The sequence below is a fragment of the Cherax quadricarinatus genome, unplaced genomic scaffold (assembly GCF_038502225.1).
Source record: "Cherax quadricarinatus isolate ZL_2023a unplaced genomic scaffold, ASM3850222v1 Contig2836, whole genome shotgun sequence".
NCBI lineage: Eukaryota > Metazoa > Arthropoda > Malacostraca > Decapoda > Parastacidae > Cherax > Cherax quadricarinatus.
Genome location: NW_027197862.1, coordinates 37,501 through 47,534, shown reverse-complemented (window position 1 = coordinate 47,534; position 10,034 = coordinate 37,501). Strand labels below are relative to the sequence as shown.

The following is a 10,034-nucleotide window of genomic DNA, read 5'->3' as shown; positions in this document are numbered from 1 at the left end:
TTGATAGGAGTGAATGGACACAAATGGTTTTTAATACTTGACGTGCTGTTGGAGTGTGAGCAAAGTAACATTTATGAAGGGGTTCAGGGAAACCGTCAGGCCGGACTTGAGTCCTGGAGATGGGAAGTACAGTGCCTGCACTCTGAAGGAGGGGTGTTAATGTTGCAGTATAAAAACTGTAGTGTAAAGCACCCTTCTGGCAAGACAGTGATGGAGTGAATGATGGTGAAAGTTTTTCTTTTTCGGGCCACCCTGCCTTGGTGGGAATCGGCCAGTATGTTAATAATATATATATATATATCAATATATATATATACATATATATATATATATATATATATATATATATATATATATATATATATATATATATATATATATATATTAACAAGATTAGTTAAGTAGTGGGTAACATTTAAACCAGCATAATAAGTTAGCCATATAGAAAGGAAGGTTTGTATTCAAGGGTAACTTAAAAAAATGGAAGACAATATTACCGAGCTGGGATGCGAGGCGTCTACTCCACCAGCGATGCCATAGATTGGTTTAGTGGGACTCGCCCTCCTCAGTCTTTCTGTGGGAGACAGAATTATCACAAGCTACCCAAGTTGTACTTATATGCTCTGTGGATACCTGTGTTGTGTCAGTACTAATGTTACACAATTTATGAGTTAACTACTGTTACATGTGTAATGTGTGATAATATTTTATGTAAAAGCTAATAATACTATACATATTATGTGGGTACAAGTGTTAGATGTTATGTGGTTAAAATGTTACAATGTTATGAGTGAGCTAATAATACATGTGCTAAGTGGGTATCAATGTTTTATATTTTATGTTGGTACCAATGTTATATTAGTTATGTGAGTAATAATGTTTAATGTTTCATGTGAGAACTAGTAATATGTGGGATTTTGGGTATGGCTGGAAAACAATAATAATAAAAATAATACTACAAATGGGTCGTGAGCGAAATATTAGGTAGTTGTGGGCGATGGTCCACTTATGACCACCTCGACATGCTCAGTCGTAATCTTCTAACATTGACGTAGGTATTGCAGTACTGTAAGATGGCGGAACAGCACCTATCTGGCTCATTTAACTGTAGCCTGTGATGCTGTTGACATCACTGAGGCCGAAAACGATGTCTTGACTGAAGAGGCTTACTGTTTACTTCAGTTTCAGAAGTGTCCTGGAGGAACTAATGCTCCTAACTAAATTATCAACTTCGAGGCTAATTATACTGGAACCTCGCTACTGGAACTTCATTCGTTCCAGAAGGTTGCTCGAGTGCCGATCTGTGGGAGTGCCTAACGAATTTTTCCCTACCAATTTTTTTTTATCACTAATTTCCGTAGGCTTATTTATACAAATAATACAAAAACAAAAATAAATGCGAAGAAACACGATATAGTTTACAGCGAAGTTCGGGAAAGCTAAAGCTCCCACAGGCTAACACACCGAACACAGACTCGTAAGGAAGTGAATGGTCTCATGAAGCTGTACAGACATTCGTATCTGATCTATGTTCAGTTTGCAATTTTGCGAAGTAATGAACACGTGAAGCTGAGCTATGAACTCTTCCCGGTGAGAGATCATAGCCGTTTTACAGGGAGCATCTGCCCCAGGGAATATCTGCCTCAGGGAACATCTGCAACAAGGAACATCTGCCCAAGGGAACATCTGCCGCAGGGAACATCTGCCCCAGGGAACATCTGCCCCAGGGAACATCTGCCCCAGGGAACATCTGCCCAAGAGAACATCTGCACAGGGAACATCTGCCCAGGGAACATCTGCCCAGGGAACATCTGCCCAAGGGAACATCTGCCCAGGGAACATCTGCCCCAGGAACCATCTGCCCCAAGGAACATCTGCCATCGGGAACATCTGCCCCAAGGAACATTTGCCCCAAGAAACATCTGCCACAGGGAACATCTGCCCCAGGGAGCATCTGCCCCATGGAACATCTGACCCCGGGAACATCTGCCCCAGGGAAAATCTGCCCCAGCGAGCATCTGCGCCAGGGAACATCTGCCCCAGAGAGCATCTGCCACAGGGAACATCTGCGAACATCTGCCACAGGGAACATCTGCCACAAGGAACATTTGCCCCAGGGAACATCTGCCCCAGGGAACATCTGCCCCAGGGAGCATCTTCCCCAGGGAACATCTGCACCAGGGAACATCTGCCCCAGGAAACATTTGCCCTAGGGAACATCTGCCACAGGGAACATCTGCCCCAGGGAGCATCTGCCCCAGGGAACATCTTCCCCAGGGAACATCTGCACCAGGAAACATCTTCCCCAGGGAACATCTGCCACAGGGAACATCTGCCCCAGAGAGCATCTGCCACAGGGAACATCTGCGAACATCTGCCGCAGGGAACATCTGCCACAGGGAATATTTGCCCCAGGGAACATCTGCCCCAGGGAACATCTGCCCCAGGGAACATCTTCCCCAGGGAACATCTGCACCAGGGAACATCTGCCCCAGGAAACATTTGCCCTAGGGAACATCTGCCACAGGGAACATCTGCCCCAGGGAGCATCTGCCCCAGGGAACATCTTCCCCAGGGAACATCTGCACCAGGAAACATCTTCCCCAGGGAACATCTGCCACAGGGAACATCTGCCCCAGGGAGCATCTGCCACAGGAAACATCTGCGAACATCTGCCGCAGGGAACATCTGCCGCAGGGAACATCTGCCACAGGGAACATTTGCCCCAGGGAACATCTTCCCCAGAGAACATCTGCACCAGGGAACATCTGCCCCAGGGAACATCTGTAACAAGGAACATATGCCCAAGGGAACATCTGCCCCACTGATAATCTGCCCCAGGGAACATCTGCCCCAGGGAACATCTGCCCCAAGGAATATCTGCCCCAGGGAACATCTGCCCCAGGGAACATCTTCCCCAGGGAACATCTGCACCAGGGAACATCTGCACCAGGGAACATCTGCCCCAGGGAACATCCGCAACAAGTAGCATCTGCCAAATGGAACATCTGACCCTGGGAACATCTGCCCCAGGGAACTTCTGCCCAAGGGACCATCTGCCCCAGGGTGCATCTGCCCCAGGGAATATCTGCCCCAGGGAACATCTGTCCCAGGGAACATCTAACCCAGGGAGCATCTGCCCCAGGGAACATCTGCAACAAGGAGCATCTGCCCTATGGAGCATCTGCCCCAGGGATCATCTGCCCAGGGACCATCTGCCCCAGGGAGCATCTGCCCCAGGGAACATCTGCCCCAGGGAACATCTGTCCCAGGGAACATCTAACCCAGGGAGCATCTGCCCCATTGAGCATCTGCCCCAGGGAACTGCTGCCCCAGGGAACAACTGCCCCAGGGAACATCTGCCCCAAGGAGCATCTGCCCCAGGGAACATCTGCCCCAGGGAACATCTGCCCAAGGGAACATCTGCCCCAGGGAACATCTGCCCAAGGGAACATCTGCCCAAGGGAACATTTGCCCCAGAGAATATTTCCCCCAGGGAACATCTGCCCCAGGGAACATCTGCCCAAGGGAGTATCTGACCCAGGGAGCAACTGCCCCAGGGAGCATCTGCCACAGGGAACATCTGCCCCAGGGAGCATCTGCCCCAGGGAGCATCTGCCTCAGGGAACATCTGCCCCAGGGAACATCTGCCCCAGGGAACATCTGCCCCGGGGAGCATCTGCCCCAGGGAACATCTGCCCAGGGAACATCTGCCCCAGGAAACATCTGCCCAAGGGAGCATCTGCCCCATTGAGCATCTGCCCCAGGGAACATCTGCCCCAGGGAACATCTGCCCCAGGGAACATCTGCCCCAGGGAACATTTACCCCTCGGAACATTTGCCCAAGGGAACATCTGCTCCAGGAAGCAACTGCCCCAGGGAACATCTGTCCAGGGAACATCTGCCCCAGGGAACATCTGCTTCAGGGAACGTCTGCCCCAGGAAACATATGCCCAAGGGAGCATCTGCCCCAGGGAACATCTGCCCCTGGGACCATCTGCCCCAGGGAACATCTGCCACAGGGAACATCTGCCCCAGGGAACATCTGCCTCAGGGAACATCTGCCCCAGGGAACATCTGCCCCATTGAGCATCTGCCCCATTGAGCATCTGCCCCAGGGAACTTCTGTCCCATGGAATATCTGCCGTAGGGAACATCTGCCCCAGGGGAAAATCTGCTAAAGGGACCAACTGCCCAAGGGAACATCTGTCCCAGGGAACATCTGCTCATCGGAACATTTGCCTCTGGGAACATCTGCCCCAGGGAACATTTGGCACAGGGAACGTGTGCCCCAGGGAACATCTGCCCCAGGGAACATCTGCCCCAGGGAGCATCTGCCCCAGGGAATATCTGCCCCAGGGAACATTTGCCCCATGGAATATCTGCCCAAGGGATCATCTGCCCCAAAGAACATCTGCCCCAGGGAACATCTGCTCCAGGTAACATATGCCCCAGGGAACATTTGCCCCAGGAATCATCTGCCCCAGGGAACATTTGCCCCAGGGAACATCTGCCCCAGGGAACGTTTGCCCCAGGGAACATTTGCCCCAGGGAAAATTTGCCCAAGGGAACATTTGGCCCAGGGAACATCTGCCCCAGGGAACGTTTGCCCCAGGGAACATTTTCCCCAGGGAACATCTGCCCTAGAGAACATTTCCCCCAGGGAGCATCTGCCCCAAGGAAAATCTGCCCCAGGAATCATCTGCCCCAGGGAACATCTGCCCCAGGGAACATCTGAACAATGGAGCATCTGCCCCAGGGAACATCTGCCGCAGGGAACATGTTCCCCAGGGAACATCTGCACCAGGGAACATCTGCACCAGGGAACATCTGCCCCAGGGAACATCTGAAACAAGGAACATATCCCAAGGGAACATCTGCCCCAGTGAACATCTGCCCCAGGGAACATCTGCCCCAGGGAACATCTGCCCCAGGGAACATCTTCCCCAGGGAACATCTGCACCAGGGAACATCTGCCCCAGGGAACATCTGCAACAAGGAACATCTGTCCAATGGAACATCTGCCCCATAGAACATCTGCCCCAGGGAACATTTGCCCAAGTGAACATCTGCCCCAGGGAACATCTGCCCCAGGGAGCATCTGCCCCAGGGAGCATCTGCCCCAGGGAACATCTGCCCCAGGGAACATCTGCCCCAGCGAGCATCTGCGAAAGGGAACATCTGCCCCAGGGAGCATCTGCCCCATGGAACATCTGTGAACATCTGCCACAGGGAACACCTGCCCCAGGGAACATCTGCCCCAGGGAACATTTGACGCAGGGAATATCTGCACCAGGGAACATCTGCCCCATGGAACATCTGCCCCAGGGAACATTTGACGCAGGGAACATCTGCACCAGGGAACATCTGCCCCAGGGAACATCTGCAACAAGGAACATCTGCCAAGGGAACATCTGCCCCAGTAAACATCTGCCCCAGGGAACATTTGCCCCAGGGAACATCTGCCCCAAGGAGTAACTGCCCCAGGGAACATCTTCCCCAGGGAACATCTGCCCCAGGGAACATATGCCCCAGGGAACATCTGCAACAAGGAACATCTACCCAAGGGAACATCTGCCCCAGGGAACATCTGCCCCAGGGAACATCTGCCCCAGGGAATATCTGCCCCATGGAACATCTGCCCCAGGGAACATCAGTCATAGGGAACATCTGCCCAAGGGAGCATCTGCCCCAGGGAACATCTGCCCCAGGGAACATCTGCCCCAGGGAACATCTGCCCCAGGGAACGTCTGCCCCAGGGAACATTTACCCCAGGGAATATCTGCCCCAGGGAACATCTGCCCCATTGAGCATCTGCCCCAGGGAACATCTGCCCCAGGGAACTTCTGCCCCAGGGAACATCTGCCCCAGCCAACATCTGCCCCAGGGAATATCTGCTCCAGGGAACAACTGCCCCAGGGAACATCTGTCCCATGGAACATCTGCTCAACGGAACATTTGCCCCTGGGAACATCTGCCCCAGGGAACATCTGGCCCAGGGAACATCTGCCCCAGGGAACATCTGCCCCAGGGAACATCAGCCTCAGGGAGCATCTACCCCAGGGAACATCTGCCGCAGGGAACATCTGCCGCAGGGATCATCTGCCCCAGGGAACATTTGCCCCAGAGAACATCTGCCCCAGGGAACATCTGCCCCATTGAGCATCTGCCCCAGGGAACATCTGCCAAAGGGAACTTCTGCCCCAGGGAACATCTGCCCCAGCCAACATCTGCCCCAGGGAATATCTGCTCCAGGGAACAACTGCCCCAGGAACATCTGTCCCATGGAACATCTGCTCAACGGAACATTTGCCCCTGGGAACATCTGCCCCAGGGAACATCTGGCCCAGGGAACATCTGCCCCAGGGAACATCTGCCGCAGGGAACATCTGCCCCAGGGAACATCTGCCCCAGGGATCATCTGCACCAGGGAACATCTGCCCCAGGGAGCATCTGCCCCAGGGAACATCTGCCCCAGGGAACATCTGCCCCAGGGAACATCTGCCCCAGGGAACATCAGCCCCAGGGAGAATCTACCCAAGGGAACATCTGCCGCAGGGAACATCTGCCCAAGGGAACATCTGCCCAAGGAACATCTGCCCCAGGGAACATCTGCCCCAAGGAACATTTGTCCCAGGGAACATATGCCCAAGGGAACATTTGCCCCTGGGAATATCTGCCCAAGGGAACATCTGCCCCAAAGAACTTGTGCCCCAGGGAACATCTGTTCTAGGGAACATCTGCCCCATGGAACATTTGCCCCAGGGAACGTCTGCCCCAGTGAACATTTGCCTTAGGGAACATCTGCCCCTGGGAACATTTGCCCCAGAGAACATCTGCCCCAGGGAATATCTGCCCCAGGAAACATCTGCCCCAGGGAACATCTGCCCAAGGGAACAATCTGCCCCAGGGAACATCTGCCCCGGGGAATATCTGCCCCAGGAAACACCTGCCTCAAGGAACATCTGTGTCCCCAGGTTGGAAAAATAATAATCTCCACACTATAGGTATTATATGGGTAATGTTAGTTACCAATTTGTCCAAGGCACATGTCGATTAGACACTAGGCCTGTTGTATGTGTGTACTCACCTATTTGTAGTCACCTTTTTGTGGTTGCAGGGGTCGAGGCACAGCTCCTGGCCCCGCCTCTTCGCTGATTGCTACTAGGTTCTCTCTCTCCCTGCCCCATGAGCTCTATCATACCTCGCCTTAAAACTATGTATGGTTCCTGCCTCCACTACATCACTTTCTAGGCTATTCCATGGCCTGACTACTCTATGACTGAAGAAATACTTCCTAACATCCCTTTGATTCATCTGAGTCTTCAACTTCCAATTGTGACCTCTTGTGTCTGTGTCCCTTCTCTGGAACATCCCGTCTTTGTCCACCTCGTCTAGTCCGCGCAGTATTTTATATGTCGTTATCATGTCTCCCCTGACCCTCCTCTCCTCCAGTGTCGTCAGACCGATTTCCCTCAACCTTTCTTCATAGGACAATCCCCGTAGCTCTGGGACTAGTCTTGTTGCAAACCTTTGCACTTTCTCTAATTTCTTGACGTGCTTGACTAGGTGTGGATTCCAAACTGGTGCTGCATACTACAGTATGGGCCTGACGTACATGGTATACAGAGTCTTAAACGAATCCTTACTGAGGTATCGGAACGCTATCCGTAGGTTTGCCAGGCGCCCGTATGCTGCAGCAGTTATCTGATTGATGTGCGCCTCAGGAGATATGCTCGGTGTTATACTCACCCCCAGATCTTTTTCCTTGAGTGAGGTTTGCAGTCTTTGGCCATCTAAACTATATTGTGTCTGCAGTCTTCTTTGCCCTTCCCCAATCTTTATGACTTTGCATTTGGCAGGGTTAAATTCAAGGAGCCAGTTGCTGGACCAGGCTTGTAGCCTGTCCAGGTCTCTTTGTAGTCCTGCCTGATCCTCGTCCGATTTGATTCTTCTTATTAACTTCACATCATCTGCAAACAAGGACACTTCTGAGTCTATCCCTTCCGTTATGTCGTTCACATATACCAAGAACAGCACAGGTCCTAGGACTGACCCCTGTGGAACCCCGCTTGTCACAGGCGCCCACTCTGACACCTCGTCGCGTACCATGACTCGTTGTTGCCTCCCTGTCAGATATTCTCTGATCCATTGCAGTGCCTTTCCTGTTATGTGTGCCTGGTCCTCTAGCTTTTGCAGTAACCTCTTGTGAGGAACTGTGTCGAAGGCCTTCTTGCAGTCCAAAAATATGCATTCGATCCACCCCTATCTCTCTTGTCTTACTTCTGTCACCTTGTCATGAAACTCCAATAGGTTTGTGACACAGAATTTTTTCTTCCCTGAAACCGTGCTGGTTGTCAATTATACACTTGTTTCTTTCCAGGTGCCCCACCACTCTCCTCCTGATGATCTTCTCCATGACCTTGTGTGTTTGTGTGTGTGTGTGTGTGTGTGTGTGTGTGTGTGTGTGTGTGTGTGTGTGTGTGTGTGTGTGTGTGTGTGTGTGTGTGTGTGTGTGTGTGTGTGTACTCACCTAGTCACCTAGTTGAGGTTGCGAGGGTCGAGTCCGAGCTCCTGGCCCCGCCTCTTCACTGATCGCTACTAGGTCACTCTCCCTGAGCCGTGAGCTTTATCATACCTCTGCTTAAAGCTATGTATGGATCCTGCCTCCACTACATCGCTTCCCAAACTATTCCACTTACTGACTACTCTGTGGCTGAAGAAATACTTCCTAACATCCCTGTGATTCATCTGTGTCTTCAGCTTCCAACTGTGTCCCCTTGTTACTGTGTCCAATCTCTGGAACATCCTGTCTTTGTCCACCTTGTCAATTCCTCTCAGTATTTTGTATGTCGTTATCATGTCCCCCCTATCTCTCCTGTCCTCCAGTGTCGTCAGGTTGATTTCCCTTAACCTCTCCTCGTAGGACATACCTCTTAGCTCTGGGACTAGTCTTGTTGCAAACCTTTGCACTTTCTCTAGTTTCTTTACGTGCTTGGCTATGTGTGGGTTCCAAACTGGTGCCGCATACTCCAATATGGGCCTAACGTATACGGTGTACAGGGTCCTGAACGATTCCTTATTAAGATGTCGGAATGCTGTTCTGAGGTTTGCGTGTGTGTGTGTGTGTGTGTACTCACCTATTTGTACTCACCTATTTGTGGTTGCAGGGGTCGAGTCCTAGCTCCTGGCCCCGCCTCTTCACCGGTTGCTACTAGGCCCTCTCTCTCCCCGCTCCATGAGCTTTATCAAACCTCGTCTTAAAACTGTGTATGGTTCCTGCCTCCACTACGTCATTTTCTAGGCTATTCCACTGCCTTACAACTCTATGACTGAAGAAATACTTCCTACTATCTCTCTGACTCATTTGTGTCTTCAACTTCCAATTGTGGCCTCTTGTTTCTGTGTCCTCTCCCTGGAACATCCTGTCTTTGTCCACCTTGTCTATTCCACGCAGTATTTTATATGTCGTTATCATGTCTCCCCTGACCCTCCTGTCCTCCAGTGTCGTCAGGCCGATTTCCCTTAATCTTTCTTCATAGGACATTCCCCTTAGCTCTGGAACTAACCTTGTCGCAAACCTCTGTACTTTCTCTAGTTTCTTGACGTGCTTTATCAAGTGCGGGTTCCAAACAGGTGCTGCATACTCCAGTATGGGCCTGACATACACGGTGTACAGTGTCTTGAATGATTCCTTACTAAGGTATCGGAATGCTGTTCTCAGGTTTGCCAGGCGCCCATATGCTGCAGCAGTTATCTGATTGATGTGTGCTTCCGGAGACATGCTCGGTGTTATACTCACCCCAAGATCTTTCTCCTTGAGTGAGGTTTGCAGTCTTTGGCCACCTAGCCTATACTCTGTCTGTGGTCTTCTGTGCCCTTCCCCTATCTTCATGACTTTGCATTTGGCAGGATTAAATTCGAGAAGCCATTTGCTGGACCAGGTGTCCAGTCTGTCCAGGTCTCTTTGAAGTCCTGCCTGGTCCTCATCAGATTTAATTCTCCTCATTAACTTCACATCATCTGCAAACAGG

The 10,034-nt window shown here is 51.4% G+C and overlaps 1 long non-coding RNA gene across 1 annotated transcript in view; it reads right to left on the bottom strand.

The window, feature by feature from the left end:
• Window positions 1-493: 493 nt before the first annotated feature.
• The window catches only part of LOC128687227 (uncharacterized), a 16,412-nt gene continuing 6,871 nt past the window's right edge, over window positions 494-10,034 (bottom strand). The window contains exon 3 of the long non-coding RNA XR_008406779.1: window positions 494-574. This is a non-coding gene — a long non-coding RNA (uncharacterized lncRNA). The remainder of the gene's footprint in view (window positions 575-10,034) is intronic.